Below are 20,526 nucleotides of genomic sequence, written 5' to 3'. Positions count from 1 at the left end.
GTCCCCTCAAAGTAGTGTTTTGGGTTTCTTCAGATAAATATCCTGAAGTAAGTTTACTGGGTCCTTCATTGTCTATTGTTATAGACTTTTTAAAAAGTCTATTTTGTCTGGTCACAATAAGTATTGCTACCCCAGATTTTTTGTTTGTTTGTTTCTATTTTCATGAGATATCTTTTTCCCATCCTTTTATTTTCAGTCTGTGTTTGTCTTTTGACCTGAAGTGAGTCTTTTGCAGGCAGCCTATGTAAGGGTCCTGTTTTCTTATCCATTCAGCTACCCTGTTTTTGATTGGAACATTTAATCCGTTTTCACTGAAAGTAATTGTTGCTAGATATGTAGTTATTGCCATTTTAATATATATGTAAAATATATATAAAATATAATATATATTACACACATACACGGTCTTAAAGAAGTCCCTCTAACATTCCTTGTAATACTGGTTTGGTGGTGATAAATTCCTTTAGCTTTTTCTTATATGGGAAGCTCTTTATCTCTCCTTTGACTCTAAATGATAGCTTTTATGGGTAGAGTAATATTGGTTGTAGGTCCTTGCTTTTCATCACTTTGAATATTTCCTGCCAATCACTTCTGGCCTGCAAAGTTTCTGTTGAGAAATCAGCTGACAGTCTTATGGGAACTCCCTTGTATAATTACTGCTTTTCTCTTGCTGCTTTTAAGATTCTCTCTTCATCTTTAACCTTTGACCTTTTAATTATGATGTATTTTGGTGTGGGCCTCTTTGGGTTCATCTTGTTTGTGACGCTCTGAGCTTCCTGGTCTCGTATGTTTACTTTCTTTGCCTGGTTAGGGAAGTTTCCTGTCATTATTTCTTTAAATAGTTTTTCAATTCCTTGCTCTCTCTTGTCTTGCTGGCACCCCTATGATGTGAATGTTGGTACTCTTGATGTTGTCCCAGAGGCCCCCTTAAACTATTCTCATATTTTTGGATTCTTTTTTCTTTTTGCTGTTCTGTTTGGCTGTTTTCTGCTACTCTACCTTCTAAATTGCTGATTCGATCCTCTGCTTCATCTAATCTACTGCTGATTCCCTCTAATGTATTTTTCATTTCTATTATTGTAGTCTTCATTTCTGACTGGTTCTTTTTTATGTTTTCTATCTCCATTTTTATGTTTCCTATATCTGTGTTAAAGTTCTCCCTGAGATCATTGAGCATCCTTATAACCAGTGTTTTGAACTCTGCATCTCCGTTGCTTATCTCCGTTTTGCTTAGTTTTTTCTCTGGAGCTTTGTTCTGTTCTTTTATTTGTGACATATTTCTTTGTCTTCCCATTTTGGCTGTCTTCCTGTGTTTGACTCTATGTATTAGGTAGGGCTGCTATGTCTCCCAGTCTTAATAAAGTGGCCTTATGTAGTAGGTGTGGTGCGGGGCTCAGTGGCACAGTCTTTCTGGTCACCTGAGCCATGTGTGTCCTTTGTGTGGGTTCCGTAAGCCCCCTTTTGTAGTTAAGTCTTGGTAGCTGTTTGCACATCAGTGGGAGGGATTGACCCTCATGCTAATTGGTTGTAAGGACTGGCCATGACTGCAGTGGAGGAGCTGTTGAGCAGGGGCTGACCCTATGGAGCAGGATTCAATTTAGCAGGGCTCTGGTAACTGGTCAGTCACCCTTTGGGTGTGTCATCCCCAGAGGTTGCAGGGTGATACTCTGGCTGGCTCCAAGACTGGCCACCGGCTATGTCAGCCCTGGGGCCTCCTGGGACGGACCCCACGGCAGGCCAATTTCAGCCGCAGCTGTGTGGCAGGCACTGTGTACCATGCTCTTCACACATATTCTCTCTAATCTTCAGCAGCTTTACGAGATGAGCATTTGATCTCTGTTTTCTAAAAGAAGGAACTGAAACTCAAAGAGAAAGAATGTCTTGCCCAAAGCCACATCATTAGGGGGCAGAGTCAGAATTCTCACTAGAATTGTCTGAAAGATCATACAATTATACTGCATTAGGCTAACTTCATATTTAAAGTCATATACATTAGAGATGATGATAATTGTATTCATCTCTTTTCCAGTATCTAGTATGTGTACAACACTGTTGTGGTTTTATGTGCAATTATTCAATTCTTACACAGACCTTCTGAAGGAGTAAAGATTACTTTACAGAGTATGATGGTTAATTTTATGTGTCAGCATGACTAGATTATAGTGCCCAGTTGTTATCAAATCGGATTATTGATGGACAGCATAATCAATGAAAGAACACTTACTTACCTTATTCTTTTCATGGACACAGAGGACCTGAGGTCAGTTTTCTATTTAGAAGGAGGTTAAGCTGTCAGTGTTTAAGCTCCCCTAACAGAGTGTTAAACTTAGCCAGATGGTGTTCTCTGAACTCAGGGTTTGTGCTGGCAACTGGCTGGAGGACCAGAGGCTCCATCCACAATGCTGGGATGTCTGAAACCCAGGCTGAATCCATGGCTCCTCTAACATTTCTTACTATAAAGGGCTAAACTCTGTTTTTGCCTGAACAAGAGCTGCTAATCAGATTTTTAAAAATACATTTAATTTTGGAATAATTTTAAATTTATGGAAAAGTGGCAAAAGTATTACAGAGAGTTCCTATATATCTACCACCCAGTTTTTGTTTTGCCTAATGTTATCATCTTCTGTTACATTTGTGGTACATTGATCAAAACTAAGAAATTAACATTGGTACATTACTGCTAACTCCAGGCTTTATTCAGATTTCACCGTTTTTCCATTAATGTCCTTTTACACTCCAGATTCAACTTATAATACATATTCAACTCATGCATTTCGTTGTCATTTGTCCTTAGTCTCCTCTGGTCTATGACAGTTTCTGTCTTGGCTTGAGCTTTAGATGATTTGTTTTATGTTTTACATGACCTTGACAGTTTTGAGAGGTACTGCCAGATATTTTCTAGAATGGCCCTCAATTTATGTTTATCTGATGTATTTTCTCAAGATTATATTGCAATCATGAGTTTTGGGGGAAGAATACCACAGAGGTGTAATATTCTGTCAGGGGATCGCTGATACCTACATGATGTCACTGAGGTGTTAATTTTGATCACTGGGTCAAGGTAATGTTTGCCAAGTTTCTTCACAGTAAAGTGATGATTTTTCTCTTTCCATATGCTACTATTTGGAAGTGAGTTACTATATCCAGCCTACCTTCAGGGATGGGGGGTTAAACTCAATTGCCTGAGGTGGGAGTAATTAGATCAGATTTTTTTTTTTTTTTTTTTTTTTGGAGAACTGTGGCTCACTCTGGTATGTCTTACCATGATTATAATCTGCTATTTCTTTATATGTGTTAGGGAGTATGTGTCTATCATTTCACAGTTGATTTAGGGATTAAATTGGGGACATAAAGGTGAACAAGAAATAAGATGGTGAAAAGACAAGGAGGGTGAGGCAGACGAAATGAGGTTTATGCTCATGTATAAAATCACTGTGAGACATGGTCTGAATTTAAGCTGTTTCATCTAAAAAGATTGGAATGATAATATCTCCTTGAGTAATTGTGAGAATTGAGTTGTACAATGAATGCAGAAGTACTGGACATAATGTTTGGTATGTAGTAGACACTTGGTAAATATTAGTTGCCTTCCTTCAAGAAAAAAATGACGTAGCTTAGCTGCCAAGAGCATGGATCCTGGCACTGCACTGCCTGCTCTGAGAACTGGTTCTCCTTCTTTCACCTGTGTGATCTTAGGCCAGTTACTTAACCTCACAGTGCCTCAGCTTTTTCTTGGGTGAAAGGGAAATAATACTAGTATCCCTCTCATGGGGTTGTTGTGAGCGTTAGATGATTTATTGTATGTAAAAGGCATAGAGCAGTGCCCAGCACGTTTGCAAATATTCCAGATCATTCAATACACGCATAGCTTGAGAATTGGTAGAAAAATGCAATAAGCATTATTTTTATATTTAACCATTTTATGAATTACTATATCCAGTTTTTTTTTTCTGTCAGATTCCCCCTCAGCATTATTGAGGTATCACAGAGATACAATGGTGCACGATTAACAAATTTATCCATAAAACCATCACCACCATCAAAATACTGAACATATCTATTAGGCCCCAATATTTCCTTGTGTCTCTTTATAATCCCTCCCTTCTTAGCCTCCCATTCCCAGGAAACCATTAATCTGTTTTCTGTCACTATAGATTAGTTTTTATTTTCTAGACTTTTTTTATTAATGGAATCGTATAGTAAGCATTTTCCCTTTTTTTGGTATGGCTTTTTTTAACATAAATATTTTGAGCTTCGTCCATGTTGTTGTAGGTATCAACAGTTCATTCCTTTTTATTCGGAGAAGGATTCCATTGTATGGCTATACTGCAATTATTTTTATCCAGTCATTTGTTGATGGACGTTTGTTTCATTTCCAGATTTTTTGCTATTGCAAATAAACACGCCCCAAACAGCGCTGTGCAAGACTGTCCGTGAACATATGCTTTGATTTCTCCTTAGTAAATATAATTGATCCTCACCATTCACCCACTCTGCATTTGCAAATTCGTTTACCTTGTAAAATTTGTAACCCCAACATCAATACTTGTGGTCATTTGCTTACATGTGCAGAACTGCTAAAAATTTGAGTCTCTGGACTTGTGTGTTCCCGGCCGAGGTGGAACAAGATGATGCTCTGCCTTCTGTTTCTGCTGTCACCGAGAGATGACCTGAAAGCCGAGATGGAGGGGCAGTGTAGTTCAAAAGGCTGGGGCTCTGGGGCCAGCTGGATGGGGTTTGAACCCCAACCGTCAGTAGGCGGCCTCAGGAAAGTCACTTAACACTTCTGAACCTTGTTTTCTCTTTTGTAAAATAAAGAAAATAGAATCCACCAGGATGAGTCATTTTTAGGATTTAAGATTATAATCCAAGTGATATATATATATGCACATATATATCTCGTATATCACATGTACTTATATATCTCCTATATCTCTCTATATTTTTATAATAATATTATATTTACATATGTTTATTTCCCCTAGGAGCAATAGTTCAGTATTAGCTAATTCAGAGTTTGTGGAGACTATAGAAGTAAGTACCTGGACTAATGAGAATCTACTGGACCTAGGAGTGGGATGGCTGGGTCTTATGGAACGTGTATATTTAACATTTTAAGAAACTACCAAACGATTGTCCAAAGTGCTTGTATGGTTTTACATTTGCAGCCGTATGTGGACGTTCCATTTGATTCACATCCTCACCAACACCTGTTGTAATCAGTCGTCTTAGTTTTAACTATTTTAGTGGGAGTATAATAATAACTCATTGTGATTTTTTTTGGTATTAAGTTGCAGTGGATAATGATTTTGGACATCTTTTCATGGTAAATTGCTCAACTCTTTTGCCCATTTTAAAATACCAGTCTATCTAGAGATTTATCAATTTTATTAATCCTTTCTAAGCACATGTCTCTGACTTCACTGATTTTCTCTATTTTTTTTTTCTTACTCTATTGATTTCTACTCTTTATTTTACATGTTTTGGATTTAATATGACTTTTTTTCTTAGGTTGTTAAAGTTGAAACCAAAGACCATTGATTAGAGACTTTTTTTTTTTTTTAAAGATTTTATTGGGGAAGGGGAACAGGGCTTTATTGGGGAACAGTGTGTACTTCCAGGACTTTTTTCCAAGTCAAGTTGTTCCAAGTCAAGTTGTTGTCCTTTCAGTCTTAGTTGTGGAGAGCACAGCTCAGCTCCAGGTCCAGTTGCCATTGCTAGTTGCAGGCATAGCCCACCATTCCTTGGGGGAGTTGAACTGGGAGTCTTGTGATTGAGAGGACGCGCTCCAACCAACTGAGCCATCCGGGAGCTCAGCAGCAGCTCAGCTCAAGTTGCTGTGTTCAATCTTAGTTGCAGGGGTGCTGCCCACCATCCCTTGTGGGACTCGAGGAATTGAACCGGCAACCTTGTGATTGAGAGCCCACTGGCCCATGTGGGAATCGAACTGGCAGCCTTCGGAGTTAGGAGCATGGAGCTCTAACCTCCTGAGCCACCGGGCCGGCCCGAGACTTTTTTTTTAATTTAGGTGTTTTGTGCTATAAATTTTTCTCTAAGCACTTTAGGTAAATCCCATAAATTTTTATATGTTGTTTTCATTAAGTTCAAAGTAGAACTTTCTAATTCCCTTTTTGATTTCTGTTTTAGACTGTGCATTACTTAGAAGTGTGTTCTTAAATTCCAACTATTTTGGATTTTGTTTTTCTTCAGAGTCCCATTTCTACCCATGAATTCCAAATGTTTTAGGATTTTCCAAATATCTTTCTGTTATTGATTTCCAACTTAATTCAACGTGGTCAGAGAACATTTGTTATGTGACTTAAATCCTGTTATGTTTATTGCGCTTTATGTTATGGCCCAGAACATGGTCTATTTTGGTAAATGATCTTTGTGCACATGAAAAGAATATGTATTCCTTACAAATCTTTACTAATTTTGCAGCAATCTTTAGTCTACCTCTAATTTTGCTGTACTAATGAGAAAACCCCTTTCTGAGTACTCTACCTGATGTGCTTTGAATGACAAGGTTCTTCTACTCTGGCTGGTAGCAACACAGCTATTGCAAACCCTGTATAAGCTTTAATCCTTCCAGGTCTTTCTTTCCCTGGCATTGGATAGTTTTTTTTTACACAGTTTTCCTGACCAGTATTCAGCTTGAGACTTGAGGGAGACCCTCTGTGTGTGTCCAGATTTCTGTGCCTCTGTCCTCTCTCCTTTTCAGTACTGTCCCCTGTGAACCTCAGCCTCTTGACCTTGTCAAACTCCACGATCTGTTTGCTCGACTCAGGAAGACAGCCAGGCTCCACCTGGATTCCTCCTCCCTGTGTGGGGGTTGGGAAACCCCTCCAGTCAGTAAGCAGGAGCAATTGTAGGGCTCACTTCCTGTATTTCTCCTCTCTCAAGGTTTCCTGTCCTGTGCTGTCTGAAGGACTACGCTGGAAAACTGTGGCCAGTTGTCATGATAAAGGTAAGCGTGTCCTGATCGCTGAATTGCTCTCATGAGATTTCCTTTTGGTTTAATAACTTATTTGAATTATTTCTGATATGGTATACACTAGACTATGTCTTGATTCTGAACTTAGACGTCCTAGCCGTGTGACAAGAGAAGGCTACTGGGAATTGTAACCTCAGAAGAAATACATGGTACGGGGGACAGTCAAAAAGCTACAGCCTCTTCCTCCAGGACTTACTGTAAATGACTCAGCAGTTCCTTCCAAAGACAATGGGTTTGCATTTTCTTATAGTCCACAGGCCTCTCTACCTACTGAATTGTTTGAATTCAAGATCTTCTAATTTATACACTTCACTTTCTAGGCCTGGCTCAACTATTAGACCTATACTTGTTCTCTACAAGAGTGAGGTTCTTTAAAGTTTGGGTGCCATATCCATTCTTCTGGATTTTACTTGAACCTGATATACTGGCAACCTTTCTCTCCAAACCTGAGATATCATTTTCTCCCCCATTTATATTAACAACCTGTTCTTTCCACGAAGACCTGTGACTTAGAACTATACCCTCTGTCCTCCCCATTCCTCCGGCACCCCCAATCTCAGATTTTAGGATGGAAATCTGACCCGAATTAGGCTAATCTGGGACTTCTCCCCAGTAATTTCTATTCAAAGCAGTAATTTCTTCTTCGTTAGTTGGTGAGCTGTGGGGAGCTGAGCTGGAAGGCCAAGAAGACTTGCTTGAGGAGCCTGTGATTTGGGAGCAGCCAGGGGACACCTTGTGCAAGTGGATGAGTGAGCAGAGAAGGTGGTGTACAGATGCTCAGAGAAGGGGAGAGAACAGTTGTCCATGAAATCCAGCTACACTCTCGCAGTTGAGCAACTCCTTCTGTGGCAACTTCTTTGAGTGGTTTTCTATCCTTTGCAACCATGTGATTCCCAAGACCCTGACTGGGGTTGTGACCCAACTCTGACCCTGGGAGTCCTTCATTCTTGTTATCACAGTCCTCTGGTCATTGTAGTGGCTTTGTTCTTGCTGATTAGGTATCATATTTATTTGCTAGGACTGCCATGGACAAACTCTCACAGACTGGATGTTTCAAACAACAGAAATCTATTTCCTCACAGTTCTGGAGGCTAGCAGTCCTATATCAAGGTGTTGTGTCAGCAGGGTTGGTTTTATCTGAGGCCTCTCTTCTTGGCTTGTAGACAGATGGCCGTCTTCTCCCTGAGTTTTCACATGGTCATCCCGCTGTATTTATCTGTGTCCTAACCTCTTTTTCTGATAAAGACACTGGTCATATTGGATTAGGGTCCACCCCAGTGACCTCATTTAACCTTAATTACCTCTTTACATACCTTATCTCTAAATACAGTTACATTCTGAGGTACTGAAGGTTAAGACTTCAACACATGAATTGGGGGAGGGAGGGTGTAAAATTTATCCCAAAATAAGAATTCTGCATAGTTTATTCTTCTTTCTGCTTATCCACTCCTGCTTTAAGCTCTCTTAGCCTGATTTCTTCTGAGTTTCAAACTCACCATTATTGTATTCTTGTTACTCTTATCTCTTTATTTTTAATTGTTACAAAAACTTGTCCCTGGACTGAAATTTGATGCAAATTATTGTTCCGTTTGTTGTTTCTTTTTTCCTCCCAAGCCTAGACCTCATCTACTCTTTAAATTTCTGTTAACATGTTTATATTTTAATAGTATTTTATCTCTTTTTAAAACCTCAATATTTCAAAGACAATTGCTCGTTATAAAAAATTCAAAATGCATAAATTAAAAAATTAAACTTTTCTCAAAATCAAATGCCTGACTTTTGAAAAATATGTTTTTCATTTCTCTGAGTGAAGAATAGGACCCGTGATTATATGTGGACACACACATGTGCATATGTGAGCACATGCATGCATTTTCACCTGTGTGACCTCTGCCCTTTATGCTAGACAGGGCTATAGCATGATGAGAGAGAAGCCTAGAACATATTTTTAAAAGTAACATGTAATAAAAAGAAAGGAAGCAGGATATTGAATATGTTGGTGGTATTAATCATCCTGGTAGAAATGAGGCAAAACTCTTATTGAGAATTCTTTAAAAAAACAAGTGTGGAACCATATGATTTCACTGATATGTGATATATAAAACTGAAAACAACAAAAGAACAAGACAAACAAGTGAAGAAACAAAAACTCACAGATACAGACAATAGTTTAGTGATTACCAGAGGGTAAGTGGGGAGGCAGGTAAAAGGGGATCCAATATATAGTGTTAGAAAGAGAAATGACTCTGTGATATATAGATGATGTATTACAGAATTTTACACCTGAAATCTATGCGACTTTACTAACAATTGTCACCCCAATAAACTTTAATTGAAAAAAAAATAGAAACAAGTGTGTTTGACATTTTCCAATATACTCACTTCCTTTGTAGGAATGTACTATATGACATGTGCTGAATGGACCACCCAGCACTGGCACGTTAACTAGTTCTTTCCATGAAACACTAACTAGTTTCTTCCATGGAACACTAACTTGTTCCTTCCTTGGAACATCTGCTGGTTCCTTGGGTTACTAATAGGACTCAGATAAGGGAAGCGTTGTGTGCAAAAATGACTTTAGACACACACCCATTAGGATGGCTAATTTCAAAAAAACAAAATAGCAGGTGTTGATGAGAATGGAGAGAAATTGGTGTATTACTGTCGGGATTGTAAAATGGTACAGTCACTGTGGAAAACAGTTTGGCAGTTCCTCAAAAAGTTAAACATAGAATTACCATATGACCTAGCAAGTCCAGTCCTAGGAACATACCCAAAAGAACTGAAATCAGGATCTTGAACAGATACTTGTACACCAATATTCTAGCAACATTATTCACAATAGCCAACACATTGAAACATCCCAAGTATCCACCAGTAATGAATGAATAGACAAAATGTGTAATGTACATACAGTGGAATATTAGTCAGCCATAAAACGGAATGAAATTCTGACATATGCTGTAACATGGATGAACTTTGAGATGTTATACTAAGGAAATAAGCCAGCACACTATGACAAGTACATGATTGTATTTATATGACGTACCTAGAATGGGTAAATCCATAGAGACGAGACGTAGAATAGAGGTTATCAGGTGATGACGGGTGGTGGTGGTATGAGGAGATATTGGTTAATGGTACAGATTTCGGTTTGGGATAATGACAAAGTTCTGGAAGTAGATAGTGGTGATGGTTGCACAACATTATGAGTGTGCTTAATGCCACTGACTGGTACACAAAAATGTGATGTATATTTTACCTAATAAAACAAAAATAAAATGCTGAAAAATGAGTTTGGACAATATTGTATTAAATAAAGCCAACTGGCTTTCTTTACTGCATGGCATCTCAGAATCTTTAATGGGCTAGTTAGAACTGTCAGTCTTTAAGCGATGAGAGATTAGTATTTTTCAAGTCACCTTTTTTTGCAGAGTAAATCCATTGTAAAAGTTGGTCAATAACTAGTAAACATTTCAACTTGAAATATAAGACAGTAAAATAAAATAAAACAAAGCACCAATCTTGAGCACTATTTTAATTAATTAATTCACAGCTCTACTTCATAAATGTCTGGCCCAGGAAGGATGTTAAATGTGGTGGTGGCCTATGTGCCTCCTCACTCAAGAGCCAGGAGGTCAAGGTCAAGGAGAGGGCAGATGGAGGAATTGGGAGAAAATGATTGCTTCTCCCCCCACTAATCTTTCCTGGTTCTGGAGAGGATATGTAGAAAGGCAGAGCTTAATTTCTTCCTAACTAATCTCTTAATTTCATTAAACTGAGTCAAATTATCCAGGACACAGAAAATAACTTAATGAAAATAGTATTTCTTTCTTTCTTTTTTTTTTCTTTCATTAACATATGCCATCCAGAAGTCTCTGGGTAATTCTCTTAGGAATTTCAGATCTACAGTAGTTTTGAAACAGTGTTCTTTCTCAGGATGCCCACACTTAGTGCACTGCTATACTCCAGGAGAATAAGTGGCTTGCATTTTAACATTTTTTTATTTCAATATTTAGCTCTTAAAAATGAGACGAGGGGCGGCTGGATGACTCAGTTGGTTAGAGCATGAGTTCTGGACAACAGGGTTGCAGGTTCGATTCCCACATGTGCCAGTGAGCTGTGCCCTCCACAGCTAGATTGAAGACAACAAGCTGCCACTGAGCCTCTGGAGGGGTGGCTGGATGGCTCAGCTGGATAGAGCGCGAGCTCTCAACAACAAGGTTGCCGGTTCAATTCCCACATGGGATGGTGGGCTGCACCCCCTGCAACTAAAGACTTGGAGCTGAGCTGTGCCCTCCACAACTAGATTGAAGGGACAATGACTTGGAGCTGATGGGCCCTGGAGAAACACAGTGTTCCGCAATATTCCCCAATAAAATTAAAGAGAGAGAGAGAGAGAGACAAAAACTATTTCCCTATGAATAAAAGCAATGAATACTATGTAATGGAGTGAAAGTTACAAACATAATCCATAATCCTACAACATGGAGATAACCACTGTTAACATACTGGTGTACGCTTCCCAGTGTTTTTTTTTTCTGTGTGAGTGTGTGTGTGTGCCTGTGTGAGTGTCTGTGTGTGGCAAGAAACAAGTCTGTCTGTTACTCCTGTGTCCCTAGCACTTAGCACATGTCAAGCTCAATCCCTGGTATAGAGAAGTCATTCAATAAATAGAGATAAATATTCTTGCATAAATGATTATAAAATTATACATTAAGTTTTATATATTTCATTTGTATGAAATGTGCAGAATAGACAAATTTGTAGAATCAAAAAGTAGATCAATGGTTGCTAGGCTTCGGGGGGATAATAAAAATATTGGGGAATTAGATAGTGGTGATGGTTGCATACCTTTATGAAAATAGTAAAAACCACTGAACAGCGCATTTGAAATAGGTGAATAGTGGACCGGCCCAGGGGCTCAGGTGGTTGGAGCTCTGTGGTCCTAACTCCAAAGGCTGCCGGTTCAATTCCCACATGGGCCAGTGGGCTCTCAACCACAAGGTTGCCAGTTGGATTCTTCGACTCCCACAAGGGATGGTGAGCTCCGCCTCCTGCAACTAAGATTGAACACGGCACCTTGAGCTGAGCTGCTGCTGAGCTGCTGCTGAGCTGCTGCTGAGCTGCTGCTGAGCTGCTGCTGAGCTGCTGCTGAGCTCCCGGATGGCTCAGTTGGTTGGAGTGTGTCCTCTCAACCACAAGGTTGCTGGTTCGACTCCTGCAAGGGATGGTGGGCTGCACCCCCTGCAACTAATAACGGCAACTGAACCTGGAGCTGAGCTGCGCCCTCCACAACTAAGATTGAAAGGACAACAACTTGACTTGGAAAAAGACCTAGAAGTACACACTGTTCCCCAATAAAGTCCTGTTCCCCTTCCCCAATAAAATCTCTAAAAAAAAAAGAAATAGGTAAGTTGTATGGTATATGAATATCTCATTAAAGATACTACAAAAATTTATATCACAGTAACAATGACTTGCAGTTGTAATATGTTCATACTTTCAAATTACCTTCATTTTATTATATCATTTTAATCTCACTATAACCTTATGAAGTACACAGGGCAAGTTTATTTAATTCTCCTTAACAGTTGGTGAAACTGAGATCCAGAAAGACTGACTCAGTGATTTTGCCAACATCACACAACAAGTTGGATGTGGAACCAGATTTAGAATAAAAATATTACAGTTTCCATCCAGTGAACCTTTCTAGTTCACCGTCACATTAATGAGTCATAATCATTATCTAGCTAATCAATTTTATATCTTTGGTATAATATTATTGTTTAATATCTTATTTAAGTGCCTACTGTGTGCCAGGTAGCGTTATACAATATTTACTAGTGATTATGAAAACCTCATAAAGTATATAGAGTTAGCTTCCTTTTACTGCTTTTAGAAGTTAGCTTATTGGTCCAAGGTTGCCCCACAGGGGACATTTGGCATTGTCTGGAGACATTTTTGGTTTCACAACTGGGGTTGTGCTATGGGTATCCAGTAGGTAGAGACCAGAGATGCTGCTAAACATCTTATATGGCTCAGGACAGCCCCAAAACCAAGAATTATCTGGTCCAAAATATCAGTAGTGCTGAGGCTGAGAAACCCTGCTTTAAATGATAATGAAATAATAGATGTGAAAACACTCTACAAAATCCAAACCGCTATTTTTGTTGTTTTACAAATAGATTTCCTGGGAATGTTATACAGTATGTGGCCCTCAGCTCACATTTGTTGAATAGATCAGGGTATGTCAAAAATATTTCAGCAAATGTTATGTTGAGTGAAATAGTCACAAAAAGACAAATATTTCACTTATATGAGGCATCTACAGTAGTCAAACTCCTAGAAAGAATAAGTAGAATGTGATTCCCGGGGAAGGAGATGGGGTGTGGTGGCGGGGAGGGGGAGGGAGATGTGGGGTTGTTGTTCAATGGGTATGAAATTTGAGTTATGCAAGATGAAAAAGTTCTAGATCGTTGTTGCACAACAATATACGTAGTTTACTGCGCTAAAGATGGTTAAGATGGTAAATTTTACGTTATGTGTTTTTTTACCACTGTAAAAAAAAGGGTGGGGTGAGTAAGCCTTTAACGCCAGTGATTAGGGGTAGAATTTGAATGCTACCAGGTTTTAGATTTCAGCAGTAGGGACTAGAAAAGGATTCTGTGTCACATTTTCCTGTGGCACTATGTGCACCCCAGTAACAGCAATTCTTCCATTCCAGCTAATTTGACAGAAATGCAAGAATATGTCGAATATGGAAGGACATGGGTCGGGGTGGGGGGAGGGAAGAGGGGTGCAGAGTCAGCAATGGGACCTCGTACTGGAGACAGCGAGTAGGTGCTTGAAAAATAAGCTGATGTGTTGGATTAACTCTTATTTTTATGAGAAATAATCTCTTTAGAGAAGATAACTAAGAACTTAGAGGACATTCATAAATATAAATGGCATTAGAATTCAGTGCCTTTAATAGGAGTTTGACTATATCTGTTGGCTTTGGTCACAAAGTTTTCAAAATCATGTTTGTTTTACTTTGGATGTATTTGCCTAATCCTGATAAGACTAGCCCAAGTAAGTGTTATCACGCTATGCTTCAAAGTGCAAATATTTTACCAGTCTCTTTTAAAAGCACAAATATTATCTTTAGTTTAGGTTTCTGAGGGCAGGAACTGATTATAGGAACAAATCTCATGAAGTTCTAATAATTGCATCCTTTGTTTAATTTGTCCTTCAGTTCAATAGTGAGTTAGGCCTGGAGAAGCCCTTATAAAATTTTGTTTCCTGAAGTCTTCTCTCTCTCTCAGACAAAGGAAGAAAACATTTTTTGGATCCATTGCATTGGATCAACAATGACCAGCTGCTACGCCCAGGTCTGGTGCTTCATAGCTGCGTGACTTTAGGCAAGTCACGTTCCATTTTGCTTTTCTCTGTAAAACGACAGCGTGGGGCAAGATGATCTCTGAGCTTCTTTGCAGTTCTAGCAGTGGACTGTTCTCTTATGTAACAATTTAACTTTTCTGGGAAAAAAAATGGTGCGAATTTAAAATTTGATACTCAAATAACATGAAAGGGATTCAAATGAAACTATTTAATTTTGATGTGAGTGTGCCTAGGACATTGGGGAAATTTTGATTTAAAAAAAAAGTTTATTGGGGTGACAATTGTTAGTGAAGTTACATAGATTTCATGTGTACAATTCTGTAATACATCATTGTAGGAGCCTGACTCAGAGAAACTATGCTATCCGGCAGCACATGACCTAATTCCTGGAACAGTCAGTTTGCCCTTAGAAGGTCACGTCTCTGATAAGTAAAGCCCCTTCCTCATTCCGCTCTCTCCTTCCTCATTCACTCCCCGCCCAGTTTACCCTAACCCATATAATCTTGTAGCTGCAATAAAAAATTTGAGGCTTGATCAGAACTTTGTCTTGCCTCCATTTCTTCGCGCCTCCTATTTTCTCTTTTCAGGGTGTCTCTCTTCGGTCCCTGTTGAATGCCCCGCTGGTCGGGGCACATCATCTCTATATATCACTTTATACGTTCATCACCCAGAGTCAGTTCTCTTTCCATCACCATATATTTGAGAAAATTTGGTTTTTAAACCTTATGTCTAATTCTGAAAATGAATCATGTAAGTGATGGTACATAACCCTGGGTGCCTCTTACTGCCTTCTTATTCTCTCCTGGCTGCCCTCCCTGCCAACACATTCCAAAGGATCCCCAATAGCACCCCATACTTCAGACCTTGCTTGCTTTTTTTCCATCTAATTTAACCTGTCTCTTGTCCCATTTTTTCAGAACCTCTATTGAGTGTCATTCGTTGCTAACGGCTTAATGAGATACTGTCATCCTTCTTGAATAACTCAAACTATTTGCCTCCTTATGAGACCTCTTCAATGTCATTGAGAATACTGTGGCTTATTGGTGGGGTTGAGACCTTGAGAGAGGCAGGTTTTTCAGTGACCCTCAAATGCCACATGGAGCGAGCACTCCTTATGTCTTCACAGATGCATTCTTCCCTTCAAGTAGCTCTTAGTCTTGTGGAGAATAAAATGCTATAATGCCATGAAAATTCTTCCTACCTCTTATTCACAAGATTTTTAACCACCTAAACAAAGGGAGGACATGTCAAGCTGTGCCGTACGGAGCAACTAGGTGGCAGCACCACATCTTGCCAAAGCTTGGGCCACAGGGAAGTCAGGCAAAATGCAGAGCTGAATATCCAATTCTCTAGTGGGCAAGTAAACTAAAAGTGACCACGTGTAGACAACAACAATAGCCAGCATTTAAGAGTATGTTCTGTGTGTCAGAGTGCTCAAAGTGCATTCCACTTATTAACTCATATTAATTCACAAAACAGGACCCACGGGTATTATCTTTATTTTACGGACAATGAAACTGAAGCAGAAAGGTTAAGCAACTTGACCAAGGTCAGGCAGCTAGGAACCAGCAAAACCAGGATTCAAACTCACACAAGTCTGTCTTTAAAACCCATGCCCTGCTACCAAATATGATGTTATTCCAACATTCACAAGGAAATCTAGAAAATAAAACAGTTATAAAACTGTACCAAGGCCACAATAGTCACCTTAATGGAGCAAAAACATGGTTTACAGAGGCATCAGTAACTGCAGCAAACCTTTTCTGTCAAGGGCCAAAGAGTAAATATATTATGTTTTGGTGGCCAGATGGTTTCTGGGGCCCCTAGTCAACTCTGCCTTCAAAATGTGAAAGCTGCCATAAATAATTTGTTAACAAATGAGTGTGGTCATGTTCCAAGAAAACGATGCTTATGGACTCAAATTTGAATTTCATATAATTTTTAGGTCACAAAATATTTTTCTGCTTCAGATTTTCTGTCAAACATTTAAAAATGTAAAACCATTCTTAGCTCACAGACTGTACAAAACCATGTGGCAGGCTAGATGGGCTGCCCTGCCACCCCCACCCCCACCCCTCTTTCCCCACTTCCCACCATAGTTTGCTGACCCCTGGTATAGAGGGCAGGAGACTACGGGACTTAATGCAATGATGAGTGCCTACTGTAAGCCAGGAGCTAAAAAAACAGTGATCAGTAGACGTAAATAATCCTCCAGGGGCTAGTAGGAAAGCAAACAAGCAATTAGAAGCACATGAGGTCCTATGAGGGCAGGTGGCAGGGCTCCTGACCCGGACTTGGGAGGGAAGGGAAGGGACACCAGGAGAGGGGTGCCACATGGGGACGTAAAGGATGGGAGGAACTCATCAAGAAAGATGAGTTCTTGGGGAGAGAATATTCCAGGTAGAAGGCCTGTGGAATCAGAAGAGTTGGGTTCAAGACCCAACTCTACCATTCACTCCTTGTTGGCCCTCAGGCAAGTCTGTGTAAATGAGGGCTTTGGTTTCCTCAGGTGCAGAATGGATATAATGTCAATGCTTACCTCACACGTTGTCAGTGCAGTAACAGACACTGAGTGTGCTCGAATGCTAGTGATAGTTCATTTTCCGTGTTCTCCATTTGTGACTCGAATGAGTTGGTTTGAATAATCTGCAAGATTCTTTCCAGCCCTAAGTTCTATGAATTCTTCATTTTTGCTTAAAGAGAAACACTGCTATTGAGCAATTCTGTGTGCTGTTGATGTCTATGTCAGTGCGGACCTGCCTCCTGACAACTGAGACCGCCCAAAGTTGAAGAAATATATTGCTGATGTATTCAAGGATGGTATCAGTGATTGTGACAGTGGACACACATTCTTTCCTCCCTCACATAGGAAGAGCACCCTGAGTTGGCAGCTGTGGCCAATGTGTTAGGGTCTTCACTTGAGGTTGCCTTAGAGGAAGGTACCCCACTGTGTTCAGCTCTTGGTTGGGTGGCCTCAGTGTCTCGTATTCTCAGATCTACTCAGTCCCTCCAGTGTAAGAGAACTGTAGGCTTGCTGTTGATCCCTGTCTTTAAATGAGTGGCAATATTTCTCTTGCTTAAAATAAGAAGTTGGAGTAGATGTCCCAACAGTCTGGGAATGGACTGATGTCAGCAGTGGTATGAAGTCAGGCAAGTGACAGATAAGGAAAAGATGGTAGGAAAAATGAAGCTGAATCTGATGTCCAGGTTTATTGTGGGGCTCTCCATTGTTTTTATAACTCTTTGTTCCTGTATACCAACAATTTCGTCCTGCAAAAATACAGGCACATGGGGAATATCTCAAACTCTTCAGTCCTTGCAGAAGTCTGTAACATGGTTGTGACAGAGAAGAAAATCTTCTTGGATGAAAATATACCAATGACACCATTAAGAAACATAAGTTGCCAACAATTCTTGATCCAAAAGCACTACATAATGAAACCTCTAGAGGAAGCTGACTTCTCTTCGTACATGTCATGGTCATCCACAAAGATGTTGATACATTTGAAGGGCTCTTCAGGGTTATTTACATGCCTCTAAATGCACCCTGTGTTCATGTGGGTGAGAAAGCCACCTCTGCTTTCAAAGATGCAGTGGGAAGGTTATTGAGCTTCTTTACAAATGCCTTTCTAGCTTCCAAAAGGGAGTCTGTGGTCCCAGCAGGTATTTCCAGGCTCCAGGCTGACCTGAACGACTGACAGACCTCAGAGTTTCCAAAATTCCATGGAAGTACACTGTTAACACCTATGGGCAAGCTTCCCCTGAAAAACCAATGAGGAAATAGTTTCAGTACCTGAAAGAATTTAAAGGGAAAAACATTACCCCAGGGGTGCTGCCTCCTGCACGTGTTAGCAGAAGGACCGATTACATGTACTTGGAGCAGACATACCATCTGATTTCCGTCATGCTGTGGACTTGGATGAGAAACACGCCTCCTCCCCATAATCTGCCTATATGGCCCTTATGAGACAGTTTGCCAGAGGGCCACTAATTTACTTGGGTGGTCAAAGGATACCTATTCTCCTGATGAATGTTTCTGGGTGACATGCAATAAGATTCCAGACGTGTGGGACTTGATTTCCCTTCTACATGAAGTCTGGAAGCAGTGTGTGTGTGTGTGTGTGTGTGTGTGTGCATTTTACTCTTTGAAAATGTCCTTGATGGTATCATATATATTCACCTATGTTCCCAGACTTTATGGATCTCCTATAAACTGTTTGGTGTGTCTGCTTCAGTAGAATTCACATAAAATAAATTATATTTCTTACATACTGTATCAATAAATATACTATTTGCTTGTAAACATGCTTCTTAAATTTTTCCTGCATTGTGTGTCACAAACCTTTGATATGACACATGAAACTATTTTAAAGCAATTATAGTACGTTGTTCAGGAATTCAGTTATTTTTCACATGGATTATTCATTGTGGTCTCATTTTACGTGAATTTGAATTGTGCAGGCTTCTAAAGTGTAAGATCTGAAAAATATCAGTAAAATCTCCATAAGAACAGTTTGAAATAATGCAAATCTCTCCAATTTAATTTTCTTTTTAAAGTCAACAATTTTAAATATTCAGCATGTGTCAGCCAGGTGAACAGTAGATTATGCTTAGGCCTGGCACAGGGCAGCCTCACTTTGGTGAATAGAAATCCTATATACTATGCTTTCTTGAGTCTTCAGAAACTCTTTCTTCATGTAAAATTTGAAAACCCTTCATGTAAAATTTGTACTAGTTATTGATGAGCAGAAAATTTAAAAACATTTTTTTCTTAATATAAAATAGTGTCCTATTGTAGAAAATCTTAGAAATAAAGAAAAGTACAAAGTAAAATTAGTAAGTAGAAACTGTAAGAAAGTAAAAGTAAGAAAGAAAAGATTATACATTATACAAATTGCTAAGTAATTGCTGTGAATACATATGCATGATTTATCTCCTTCTCCATGTATTGCTTTACGTAGTTAGGTCATGTTGATTTACTTAATTTTGTATCCTGCTACTTTCACTTAACAATATATCAGAATAATGTCCCTACCATCTTGAAAATACAAAATAACCGCATTCTTTTTCATGGTATGGATACACCATCATTTGCTTACCAATTCCTCTATTGTTGAGAATTTGTTTCCAGTTTTTTACTTTGTGAAGTGCTGTTGTAATCAATGATGAATAACATCAAAAACAGGCAACAACTTTTCACATAAAGTTTTGTCACATTTTAGCGTTACTGCCTTTGGAATGAAAACTTAATAAATAGAAAGATTGGAACATTTTAATTTCTTGATCCATATTGCAAAATTGTGTAGGGAAGGAAAAAGAATACTTTTTCCTTTACCCTTTTAGGTTCTGCAGCTAGGACCCCGGAAATTAAACTGACGAAAGACAAATTAACAAGAGAAAAACCAACAGCGTTTATTATCACATGCAGTGCACATACACACAGGAGAAACTCAGTGATGAGTAACACAAAGGGATGGTTAAAACTTGGGGCTTTCACAACATCTTAATGTAGATGAAAAAGGGGCCACAGATTAAACCTGACAAGCATACGATGGCGTGAGCGTAAAAATTCCTAACTAAGGTGGGTCATGGCAGGAAGTCACATCTCTAGTCTGTAGCTTCCTTGACAAAGTTTAATCTTTACCTTAAATGAGCCTGTTTATTGTCTTTTTTTTTATTTAAGATTTTTATTGGGGAAAGGGAATAGGACTTTATTGGGGAACACTGTACTTCCAGGACTTTTTTCTAAGTCAAGTTGTTGTCCTGTCTTAGTTGTGGAGGGCACAGCTCAGCTCCAGGTCCAGTTGCTGGGGGCACAGCCCACCATCCCTTGCGGGACTCGGAATTGAACAAGCAACCTTGTGGTTGAGAGCCCACTACACTGGCCCATGTGGGAATAGAACCGGCAGCCTTCGGAGTTAGGAGCATGGAGCTCTAACCGCCTGAGCCACCGGGCTGGCCCCTTGTTTATTGTCTTTTTTGCATCTAGGATAACATGCCCTTGGAATGTCAGTAATCCCTTTTTCTGAACCAGAACAGGAAGCTACAGAATCCCTCATTATTATTCTTGTCCCCTGATTACCATCTCTACGTGTGGTAAAAAGTGAACTATTAACTATCCTGTTCCCACCTATGTGAAAGAAGTACCT

The 20,526-nt window shown here is 39.4% G+C and overlaps 1 pseudogene; it reads left to right on the top strand.

Moving 5' to 3' along the window:
* Positions 1-16,511: 16,511 nt before the first annotated feature.
* On the top strand, positions 16,512-19,753 carry LOC109458554 (N-acetyllactosaminide beta-1,6-N-acetylglucosaminyl-transferase; annotated as a pseudogene).
* Positions 19,754-20,526: the final 773 nt, after the last annotated feature.

This window comes from Rhinolophus sinicus, linkage group LG06, assembly GCF_036562045.2.
Source record: "Rhinolophus sinicus isolate RSC01 linkage group LG06, ASM3656204v1, whole genome shotgun sequence".
In the NCBI taxonomy this organism is placed as follows: domain Eukaryota; kingdom Metazoa; phylum Chordata; class Mammalia; order Chiroptera; family Rhinolophidae; genus Rhinolophus; species Rhinolophus sinicus.
This window is presented reverse-complemented; position numbering and strand designations above follow the sequence as displayed.